Below are 12,714 nucleotides of genomic sequence, written 5' to 3' on the forward strand. Positions count from 1 at the left end.
AAAGCCGACTTATTTGATGTACAAATCTGGGTTCAAAGAACTTCCATGAAGTGGGAGAAGGTGCCAGGGATGCACCTTCTGGAAACAATTGAAGACCAGACATGAACCTATAGAGTGAGAGATATGACCTGATGAGAAGAATAAACTAAAAAGATTCAAGGACAAGAACATGATCCCAGAACTTTGACTGTCACATTACTTGGTAGAGATGTGACTGGGAAAACCCTATAGTTTCAAAAATCACAAAAACAGAGTGGGCATAAAAGTCATATTATAATTTCTCAAATACAGACCTCAGTTCAACCCAGTTCAATCCAGTGAGCATTTAGGATGATGAGTGAGTTAGTGTAGCAATTATTAAAGATTCTTCACTGAGCTGTGGCACAAAATGCAAGGAATTCCTCCCTTTTTACCTCTCTCCTTTTGAAAAAAAAAAAAAAAAGTATTGCCATCTTTGGGCTTTAAAACATACATTTGAAATGGATTGAAAAAGAATCCAGTCAGAAAGTGTCAACTTGTGAATTAGATTTAGAAACATTTGCTAATCTTAGCTTTGATCTGGGAAAGTAAAGATAAACCTAACCTCAAGATGGGAGAAGGCAATGGCACCCCACTCCAGTACTCTTGCCTGGAAAATCCCATGGACAGAGGAACCTGGTGCCTACCAGTTCGGTGGTAGTCAGTGCAGTCAATGGGGTCGCCAAGAGTCAGGCACAACTGAGCGACTTCACTTTCACTTTTCACTTTCATGCATTGGAGAAGGAAATGGCAACCCACTCCAGTGTTCTTGCCTGGAGAATCCCAGGGACGGGGAAGCCTGATGGGCTGCCGTCTATGGGGTCGCACAGAGTCGGACATGACTGAAGCGACTTAGCAGCAGCAACCTCAAGATGAAAACTTAGGATCCATCTGCGGGAGAATTTTGCTGATCTTCAGTGGCCTCCTGGTATAGGAGGCTAAACAAAAAGTCCAAGTTAAAGTAATTTAAACCTATGACTCTTTTAATTAAGTAAAACATTTTAAGTATAACCAACAAATATATAAGAAATTATTGCAACTTACAAATTCTGGTACATTGAGACTGTGATAAGGTTCTGCTACCAAGAATAGCTCCCAAGTAGCCAAAATCTTAGACAGCATATAGAACATATAGGGCTTCCCTGGTGGCTCAAAGGTTAAAGCATCTGCCTGGAATGCAGGAGACCCAGGTTCAATCCCTGGGTCAGGAAGATCCCCTGGAGAAGGAAATGGCAACCCACTCCAGTACTCTTGCCTGGAGAATCCCATGGAGGGAGGAGCCTGGTAGGCTACAGTCCATGGGGTTGCAAAGAGTCGGACACAACTGAGTGACTTCACTCAGAATATATAGACTCCGTGGTGGCTCAGACAGTAAAGAATCTGCCTGCCATGCAGGAAACCTGGGTTTGATCCCCTGGATCAGGAAGATCCCCTGGAGAAAGGAATGGCTACCCACTCTAGTATTGCCTAGAGAATGGAGAATTCCATGGACAGAAGAGCCTGGCAGGCTACAGTCCAAGGGGTTGCAAAGAGTCAGACATGACTAAGCACTTGTATCTAAATATTAAGATTTCCTGGCTACAGGTAAGAATTTTATCTGGGAGAATCTTTCATAAATTTATGTTCACTAACATCACAGTGTCTCATTGGCAGGTGATGAAATAAGGTTTTCAGAGGGAACAGGGTACAAAGCAGGGTTGATGGACCAAATGAGGCCTCAAGCAGCAAGAAAAGAAAGAAGAGAGAGCTTGGAAGTAAGAGGAAAGATGTTCAACAGCAGAATGAAAAGCCGCGAATAACTAACTTTCCACCAAATGGATCCTAGGCTCATTGGAGACCAGAGGCATGCTTCCCAGAGCTCAGCTAGCATGCGATAATATATCCCCACCTGCGAGTCTAGGAAAGAAAACTGAGCCGCTCCATAGGCAATGAAAGTAAAAAGCAGCAACTAAAAGAGAATAGAGTGGGTAGTAAAATACAACAGCGATTTGGGGGAGAAAAGCTACAATTCGGTATGGTTGTGCCATTTGTGAGTAATATGATACTGAAGCACATGCAATAAGAACCTCACCACTTCCAACATGTTCCTTCTCCCAGGATATTGCGATACTGGAGATAGAGACCCATCAGCCATCCTTATTTACCACTTGAATAAATATTCATGAAGCACTTTAAAGTAATCCTTTCAGGCTTCCACACAGGGGTGCTACAATTAAGCCATCCTGCAAGTCATCTTCCATAGACAATGCTGTACTGAACATCTGTTTATACTCTGGATGTTTTGCAGTTGAATTTTCATACCTGGAATATTTACGGCTTGGCTCTAAAAGGAAATGCCCCTCCACTTGAGATCAGGATTCAGTACTTACTGAGTTCTGAAGAAGAAAACTTCTCAGTAAGCTTCAGAGAATCCAGTACTGTTCATTTTGCCTTCTGTAGCCTGTTGCCTAGAGTTGAGAACTGCCTAGCTGACTTCTCCTTGTGGCTACAAAAACAAACTGTCAATCAAACACAGGTTGATGTAATCATTTGCTTAAATTGACCAAGCCATGGGACAACAGACTTGCATCTGTAAGGGGTAACATGTTTGCAAGAACTTGAAATCTTAAAGAATTTTGCCATCAGCTAGAGTTTTGACAGGAAGTGGGGTGCAACTGCCAAGTATTCAAAATCGACACCTCAGCTATTCATCTTTCCTTTTTTTTTGCTTTCTGAATCATTGTTCCCAGCACTGGGTACTTTTTCTGATGTCTAGTTTTTCGTTCACATTAGAGTGGTTTTGTTCTGTTGATTTGTCTGGGGTGGAGAGTCTCCCCTGATCTCTCTCTTTTTCACACTGCTTTCAGGCACACTTCTTTGAGTTTGAGTTGGGTGTGTATTCACAATTTCCCATGGCACCTGGCACCTACTTTTTCTTAGCACATAAAGAGGATTTTCTCTCTCTTGCAATCTACATCATGCCTGTTCTCACTTCAGCTAATACCATGTCAGCTTCAGGACTACAGAAAATGAAGGATAAGTCAATGATTTCTACTCAACGGCATGGCTTTAAATTGGGACCTTTTACTTTATTTTTATTCCATTTCTCTGCTTCAGTCATCAAAGCTTTCTGAGTAGCTCAGCAAAGATGCAGTAGTTGCCATTTTTATTCAACTTAATTCTTATTTTGTGAAGATATTCCACCCCCCCACAAAAAAAGCAAAATCAATCAATCAAAATAAAATTCTGACTTCAAAAGTTTGCTTCTTTTCCTATTTCTTTTTTTTTTAATTTTTTTCCATCACCTTTTCACTTTCCATCATGTAGTGGTTTCTTGTTCTCCCTACTCCATCTCCTACTTCATCCACCTCAACCCCCAGCTGTCCATTTGGAAAGGTTCAGATAAATGACTATCTTAACTCTCTGAGGATTTTCTCTTAATAGAAAATACTTCTTAGTCCAAAGGAAAAAATCTCTAATGGAGGAAATTCCTGAGAATAGGGGTTGGGAGGGATGGGAGGGACTTTGAAGGAGCAGAAGAAAATTGTGGGGAATTACGGGTAGGTTCCTTATCTTGATTGTGGTGATGGTTTCACAGGTATATGCCAAAATGTACCACATCACGCATTTTAAATATATGCAGCTTATTGTATGTCAATTATACTTCAGGAAAACTGTTTAAAAATAAACATGATGCTGGAGAGGATTATGGACTATTACTCAGCCATAAAAAAAGTTATAATAATGCCATTTGCAGCATGGATACACTTGGAGATTATCACACTAAGTTAAGTCAGATAGAGAAAAACAAATACCACATGGTATCACTATATATGGAATCTAAAAGAAAAGAAAGAAAGATACAAATGAATGTATTTACAAAATGGAAACAGACTCAGAGACTTGGAAAACAAACTTATGGTTACCAAAGGGGACATGTTGTGGGGGGTAGAAGGGATACATCCGGAGTTTGGGATTAACATATATACACTACCATATATAAAATATATAACCAACAAAGACCTACTGTAGAGGAAAGGGAACTCTACTCAATATTCTGATAACCTATATGGGGAAAGAATTTGAAAAAGAATAGATATATATATATGTATAACTGACTCACTTTGCTATACACTTGAAACTAACATAACATTGTAAATCAGCTAGACCTCAATATAAAATAAAAATATTTTTAAAGAAAAAAAAAAACAGAACAAAACCTCTCGAGTGTCTCTCTTCTATGCATAGTTCTCTGGCTCCACCACTGGCGGTAAGCTCTCACAGAGAACATGGGTTTAGCTGTGCATTTCCCAGAGTGTTGTTTGGTTCACTGATGGTGTTCATTCAGTATCTACTGAATTGTACTGTGACGTCTGATCGTAATGGTTACTATTTCTGGTGTCTATTGTCTGCCACCACTTTTTACTGATTAACTCTTTAATCCTCACAATAGTTCTCTAAGTTGAGTCCTGTTACGATTCCACTTTGCACTTGAAGAAACCCAGGGACCCACTCCAGGGCCCTTGCTCTCTGACACAGATACTGCCTTTATAGATTACACTTAAAATAAATGAGAATCTTCAGAGATCTGAAGCGAAGACCATAGAGCCTGTGGTATGGAGAAGCCAGAAAGTTCAGGAATAAGGTAATGAATACAAAAGACCAAAGGAACAGTACTAAACTTGGAATTAGAAATTTTGGTGTTAAGACCCAACAGGGCCACTTCAGAATTACTGCAAGGATTAGGTGAGAAAATGACTAGAGAATTACCAACGTCAGCTGAACAGCATCATGACCATGCTCTAGGATAAACCCTTTTGTAGGAGACAAGTTTCTTAACAATACCTAGTTCTCACTGCAGCACATTTCCTTTTTATTACAAAGATAAATTTAGTTTTCATGTACCAAGCAGTGTAATCTAGAGGATGACCCTTTCTCTGAAGGCATGACCAAAATATCCATGAAAAGTTGTGCTTCTCAGAGAGACATCTAAATAGACCTTCTGCAGTCCCTGTGATAACTTGTTAGCTTAAAACAACTGATTTTTTAAAAGATAAAGATGCTTCCTTGATACACTTGTGTCCTTTGGTCTTCATATGGTCGCTGATATTACTATCATCTGCCTCACAGATGAGAAATGTTTAAGTTACACATTCAACGTCAACTTGTCTGAGAAAATTAAAAATCAGTATTTAGTTTTTCAGAAAACATGTATATCTTTTCCTGACATTATTTTTTAAATATTTTTTTCCATTACAGTTTACCACAGGATTCTTTCTCTTTCTTAAGTCATTTTAAGTCAGTTCTGGATGGTTTGTTGTAAAAAAAAAAAAAATTAATTGCCAAATAATGAAAGAAATAAATAGTGGTAGATTTATCCTATAGAATGAATGAGTTACTGGAGTAAGAACACGCAGACCAATTCTCTGAGAATTAAGAACACTCAATTCTCTGTGGTGGAAATGTTTAGCCTCTAGCTCTCACTCAAATATAATTTCCCATTTTCCACTAATTTCATTGACCAGCAGCCTGATGATTTTATACACCTTGAAGGTTATAGCAAAGCTAAAGGACAACTAGCTGATACACCAAGTAACAATAGGTAACAGGCAGCAAATACTTCTATCATTATCTGAAACAAGAAGGAATTGAGTTATTTACCCTTTGTGTGTCCAAGAGCACTTGGCTTTATCACTGGATGTCCTGAAAAATTAATGTCCTTAAAAGGATATTATTAGTTATCTTGAGTCTGGAAAGACTCATATGAAAAGAGAGATTGGTTACTGTTCGTGATCTTTCATATTTAACCATGCTTTCAGGCTATTAATGGGAAAACTATTCATAGTTAGTTTAACTATTAACATAACGTGGGATGAGACCATAGCAGAAGATGAAAGGATAAAATGAAGGTCTATCAACCTCCACCCTTACTACAAATGCAGCTATTAATAGTAAGATTAATCATATACCATATCAATGAATCTATTAATAATCTTTAAAATATATTTGAAAGAATTTGGACACAACTTGGAAGAATCCCAGGGCAACTGATACAATTCAGGATTGATTGTGCCTGGCAGACTAGGTTGTGTGATCATCCTGCTAGATAAGCTATTTAAAGAACAGTGAAATTCTTAAAAAATGAAGAGGAAGGAGGAGGGTATAATGGAGGGGGAGACTATGACTATATGAGGAAGAAATGATATTTCCAAGTCAACTTGGAAAAATGAGGCTGTTTTTTGACACTAAAACATGCTGTTTTTGTTCTGGTTTAGGCTGGAACCGTGTGGTGGTGTTCCTTCCTATCCCTTTCCAAAAATGATTTGTGCTTACTTTACTGCCAAAAGGGAGGAACAAAATATTATATAAAATCCCTCTGGCTTTCACATATTGTGGTCTCTTTCCAGCCTTTTAAGCCTAACATATTTAAAAAAAAATCAGAAACATTTCTGTGCTTTACAACAGGGGTTCAAAGCTAATTTAATATTTTTCATCATCATTCTATTTTTATGTTGATAGTTCATCACATACAATAGATGGAAATGTTGCATAATTCCACTGCCATGTAACAATATTCATAAGTAAAGGTTTTATTTTCAACTGTGAATTTTAAACTTAATTACTCCATGTGTGAGAAGTAATATTTCTTTTTTCTTCACATATTACTTGTCATTCCCAAAGCTATTTCTAATGAAAGAAAACTCCCCTAATCCTGAAAAAAACACAGAAGTCACCTTCTTCACCTCTTTCTCTTTTACTTTCACGTATTCAGCACTTATAACCTACACTAATTAATTTGTGTGTCCTTCATTAAATGTGCACTGATTGGAGGCAGCAGTTAAGTGCTAAGAAGATCAGGGAATTTCTTCCGTTTCACTGTAATGCATCCACCAGGAACAACAGCCATTTCCTGACCTGTGGAGTTCTCAGCTGACAATGATCACCCTTGGCTCCACACTGAGGACAGTCATTGAACTGGACCACATGGTTATCTCTGCCCCTCCGCCTGGCTCCTAACCCAAGGGCAAAGATTGTACCCTTGGAATTGGAAGTGTGGGAATGGTGCTTATGAGAAGAGGAGATGTGTGGTTCTTAAACTGTGGGTTTCTCAGACTATAACTACCACCCTTGAGCACAAGTTCAAAACTCGGAGCTGCTACTTTGAGTTCTCCTTCTGTTTCTGAGTAGCATCTGTTTGGTTCAACTCTGCCGTTGGTAATCTTGTGTTTTTGAATGGACCCTTTTTCACCAAGCCCTTTAAGATATCAGTAAAATATAAAATATACAAACAGCTCATACAACTCAACATGAAAACAAATAAACCAATCAAAAAATGGGCAGAAGATCTAAAGGGACATTTCTCTGAAGAAGAAAGATAGGTAGCCAGCAGACGCATGAAAATGTGCTCAATGTCACTAGTTATTTGAGAAATGCAAATCAAAACTACAATGAGGTATCACCTCATGCTAGTTAGAAAGGCTATCATTAGAAACTCCACAAATAAAAAATGCTGGAGGAGGGGTAGGGAAAAGAACCCTCCTACACTGTTGTAAGTTGGTACAGGCACTGTGGAAAACAGTGTGGAAGTTCCTCAGAAAATTAAAAATAGAATTACCAGACAATCCAGCATTCCCACTCCTGGACATATATCCAGACAAAAATCATAATTCAAAAAGATACCTTCACCCCTATGTTCATAGCAGCACTATTCACAATAGCCAAGACGCATAAACAACCTAAATGTCCATCAGCAGATGAATGGATAAAGATATGGTACATAAATACAATGAAATGCTACTCAGCCATATAAAAGGATGAAATAGTACCATTCACAGCAACATGGAAGCAGCTCGAGATGAGCATACTAAGTGAAGTAAGTAAAAAAGGAAAAGACAAATACCATATGATATCATTATATGCAGAATCTAAAACACGGCACAAGTGAAACAACCATGAAATCAAAGCAAAATCAAGGACATAGAGAATAGATGGCTGGTTGCCAAGGGGGAGTGGTTAGGAGAGGGGAGGAGCAGGAGTTTGGGATTAGCAGATGCAAACTGGTACGTATAGATAAACAACAAGGTCCCACTGTGTAGCACAGGGAACTATATTCAATATCCTGTGATAAACCATCAAGGAAAAGAATATGAAAAAAATTATAATCATGACACACATATACATATGTACATATATATATACATGTATATGATGGGTTATAATGTAAAATATAATTTTTTCTACTCTGAGTATGAATCAAAACAAGTAGGAGGAATACCACCTCCTTGGTTAACTCAGGATATTTACTAAGAAAGAATTTATTTGAAGGCCCAGGTGAGAAGAAGAATGAGGACTTACGCTATAGGAAGGAGGAGAACTAAGGGCGAAAGTATACATTGTAAAGGACAAACATCAGCTTAGCCAGTGGGAGAACAATTCCTTCCCAGTAATGAAACACCCAATCTCTCCAAACTCATGGGGACATGGGTTTCTATCGAAAAAATAGTTGGTTGGTCACTTGGATGAGCTGTAGAAATAGTGATTCCTGGATTTAGTAAGTAGTAACTCTGTATAGCTCAGTTGGTAAAGAATCTGCCTGCAATGCAGGAGACCCAGGTTTGATTTCTGGGTTGGGAAGATCCCCTGGAGAAGGAAATGGCAACCCATTCCAGTATTCTTGCCTAGAGAATCCCATAGACAGAGGATCCTGGCAGGCTACAGTCCATGGGATCACAAGAGTCAGACATGACTTGGCAATTAAACAGAGAGAGAGATAGCTCTGTATAATTTCTATCCACTCCTTTGGATGTCTTCATTTTTCTACAATGATCACCAATTCCCAAGTTGCTGATTTTACTATTGAACCCTAAGTTTTTAAGCTATTAAAGATGTTTTTTAAAACTTTTCTTTTTCTTATATAACTTGACCCTTTTCCTGCCTTTTGATATATGCCCTTATCTTTAAAATAGCACTTTTAAGGTTTGGGACTGAGAAATTTCAAAACGGTAAAAAGCAATTGCCATAGCTGAAAAGTAGTCCAGGTTATGTTTCATTTTATTTCTTTTTCCTTTATGTTACCAAAAAAAAAAAAATCACGTGTCACAAAATAGGCAAGAACAAATAAAATAATATCAGTTGCGGTGGGAACACTTCGAAATTAGTAGTTATAAAAATAACCTTATTTTTTACTGAAGATTAGAAAGTTAGAAAGTTAAGTCACTCAGTCGTGTCCAACTCTTTGCAACCCCATGGACTGTAGCCCACCAGGCTCCTCCATCCATGGGATTGTCCAGGCAAGAATACTGGAGATTACAGCATATTTTAAAATGAGAAACTCTGTAAAGTGGTCAGTATTAGTAGGCTTGTGTTTCTCAATGGGGAAGGCATATAAATTCAGCACAGGATGTTATGTTGGACAAAGAAGCCATAAAATAAAATAAAATGAGTACTTGTGTGGGTTTTGATTTCTAATTTCAAAATCCAACATGCTGAATTTATGGCTTCTCAGATACAGGCCTGGACCCTAGTATCTGGTTATAAAAGATTTAAACATTTTGGATAGGGATAATCACCAATAAGTAGGATGAAATGCCAGTCTGGGTTTTACAAGGATCATTTTGGTAAAGAAAATTTACAAGTCGAGTTCACTTAAACTACACATGCCTTCACAGTGGAGGAGAGAGACTGTAGGGTGTGTGGCTTGCTTGCCAGAGAGAAGGTAACCTTGGAACACCAGTCTTCTGTTCTTTCATTCTCTTTATTCCATTCTGTTCTACTTAAGTTAATGTCCCTAATTGCCAAGAGGAATCAACTAATTCAAAATCCCCAGAGAACTATACCCTACATGGGCCTTCAGGGTCCCCCATGGGTGAACATAAAGCCCACGGAAATAAGAAATGACTTCCTGAGACTAACTGGCCATTCACCCCAGAATGACAAGACTTGGAAGATGTGTGTAGGATCACAAGCTTTAAAAGTTCAAAATTCATTTTAAAGTCGATTCACTCAGTAATTTAAGTGCAGTTAAGTAAGCTATGCTGATAAATTCAATTTCATTAAGCACGCAAAACAGATATTCTTCTATATAGTTAATCACAGGGGTTGGAGTATGTACTAAATTATTTCACAAACCTAGAAATCATATTCTAGTGTGGAAGCCCAAATTGCTCACCCCATCTAGCTTTCCATTAGCAACAAAATTTCCAATATAGCTTAAAAACTTAGGTGGCATAATGCATAAAATGTATGAGACTTAGAACATTCTCAATTTCTTTTTGCTTTCTCCGTAATGTAGCTGCCAGTGCTCCTATTATGTAGAAGAAAGAGACTGAGTTGGTGCAGGCGCCAGTGGTCTAGAATGGCTAGATTTTAAAAACTCTAGTAATTAATTTAGGCTAATTATACCTTAGAAATGCAGTGTCAACCACTTGTCATTGGCTAACAGGCTCCAGAGCTTTCACCCCCACAGACAACCGCTCCCTCCTGTCATGCTGCTGCTCAGTCACTTCAGTCGTGTCCGACTCTGTGCAACCCCAGACAGCAGCCCACCAGGCTCCCCAGTCCCTGGGATTCTCCAGGTAAGAACACTGGAGTGGGTTGCCATTTCCTTCTCCAATGCATGAAAGTGAAAAGTGAAAGGTGAAAGTGAAGTCACTCAGTCATGTCGGACTCATAGTGACCCCATGGACTACAGCCTACCAGGCTCCTCCATCCATGGGATTTTCCAGGCAAGAGTACTGGAGTGGGGTGCCATTGCCTTCTCCGCCCTCCTGTCATAGGATCGAATTATAGTAATGATTTTTATAAGACATCGCCCCATCTATGACCCTGGCCTTTGCCATTGGTAGGAAAGATATCCTTAGTTAGGCAGGGTTTTCATATGTTCCACACTTTTCTCATTCATTAAAACCCCTGCTAACAGAGAAGCATGTATTTTTCTCTGATGTCTCTCTGTAGTCATCATCCCTTTGATGGCATGTCTCATTTGCAGCTTCTATATCATATTCCTTAAATTTTCTAATATCATTTCATAAAAATTCCTTTTTATTTCCTTTCAGTTCCACTGCCTGCTTCTCAGTTCATGAGCACTTCTTACTCCAGTTGCTCCCTAACGAAGGAATCTTTTCAGTCAGACTACTCTCTAATCTCTTAGGCCTCAACAAGATTTTCAGAAGTTCAGGCTTAAGTGATGCAGGCCATTCCAGCTTACTTTTTTGCTTAAAGCAAGGAAGTCTGCTGTGTTTGATTATGCTCCCAAGTTTCTACTGCACTCGTGAGTTTTAACTCTTCTTTCTAGTGCACCAAGATGACCCAGTTTCTAAATTCACTTCCAAAAGAACTAGTACTAACTATAACAACCCTATTTTGATTTCATACCTCAAATCTATTCTTCTTTTAAATTGAAGTATAGTTGATATACAAAATTATATTAGCTTAAGGTGTACAGCATAGTGATTCAATATTTTTATATATTTCATTTAAAGTTGTTATAAAATATTGACTATATTTCCTCTGCTGTACACTAAATCCTTGTAGCTTATTTATTTTATATATACTAGCTTGTGCTTCTTAATCCCTCACTGCAATTTTGCCCTTCCTCTCTTCCCTCTTCACCACTGGGAACCACTAGCTTATTCTCTATAACTGTAAGCTGTTTTGTTATATTCATTTGTTTGTTTCATATTTAAGAGTCCATATACTAGTGACAATATACAGTATTTGTCTATCTCTATCTGATGTATTTCACTAAGCATCATACCCTCTAGGTCCATCCATCTTGTTGAGAATGGCAGGATTTCATTCTTTTTTATGGTTGAGTAATATTCTATTCAGAGAAGGCAATGGCACCCCACTCCAGTACTCTCACCTGGAAAATTCCATGGACAGAGGAGCCTGGTAGGCTGCAGTCCATGGGGTCACTAAGAGTTGGACACGACTAAGCAACTTCACTTTCACTTTTCACTTTCACCCATTGGAGAAGGCAATGGCAACCCACTCCAGTGTTCTTGCCTGGAGAATCCCAGGGATGGGGGAGCCTGGTGGGCTGTCCTCTATGGGGTCGTACAGAGTCGGACACGACTGACGCGACTTAGCAGCAGCAGCAGCAGCAAGATTCCATTGTGGAGACATATATGGACCCTTAGGTTGCTTCCATATCTTGGCTATTATAAAAATTTTGCTATGAAAATTGTGATGCAAGTATCTTTTCAAATAAGTGTTTTTATTTTCTTCAAGTAGGTACCCAAGAGTGGAATTGTTAGAGCATACGGTAGGTCTATCTATTTTAGTGTTTTGAGGAACCTCCATACTGGTTCCTATAGTGGCTACATTAATTTACAACAGTGTGTTGGGGCTCCTTTTCCCCACACCCTCGCCAACATTTGTTATTTGTAGATTTTTTTATTTTTTTTTTTTGATGACAGTCATTCTGACAAGTGTGAGGTGATATCTCACTGTGGTATTGATTTGCATTTCTCTGATGATTAGTGATGTTGAGCATCTTTTCATGTGCTTGTTGGCCATCTGTATATCCTCTTTGGAAAAATGTCTATTCGGGCCTTCTGCCCATTTTTAATGTTTTTTAAATATTAAGTCGTATGTGTGAAGAACCTACTTATTGGAAAAGACCCTGATGCTGGGAAAGATTGAAGGCAAAAGGAGTTGGGGGCAGCAGAGGATGAGATGGTTAGATAGCATCACTGACTCTATGGCCATGAATTT

The 12,714-nt window shown here is 38.6% G+C and overlaps 1 non-coding gene across 1 annotated transcript; it reads left to right on the forward strand.

Moving 5' to 3' along the window:
* The first annotated feature begins 1,157 nt into the window (after positions 1-1,157).
* On the forward strand, positions 1,158-1,230 carry TRNAS-GGA (transfer RNA serine (anticodon GGA)). The gene has a single exon. It is a non-coding gene; the product is annotated as a tRNA-Ser (tRNA).
* The last annotated feature ends 11,484 nt before the right edge of the window (positions 1,231-12,714 follow it).

Source organism: Bos indicus, chromosome 13 (genome assembly GCF_029378745.1).
Source record: "Bos indicus isolate NIAB-ARS_2022 breed Sahiwal x Tharparkar chromosome 13, NIAB-ARS_B.indTharparkar_mat_pri_1.0, whole genome shotgun sequence".
Lineage (NCBI taxonomy): Eukaryota > Metazoa > Chordata > Mammalia > Artiodactyla > Bovidae > Bos > Bos indicus.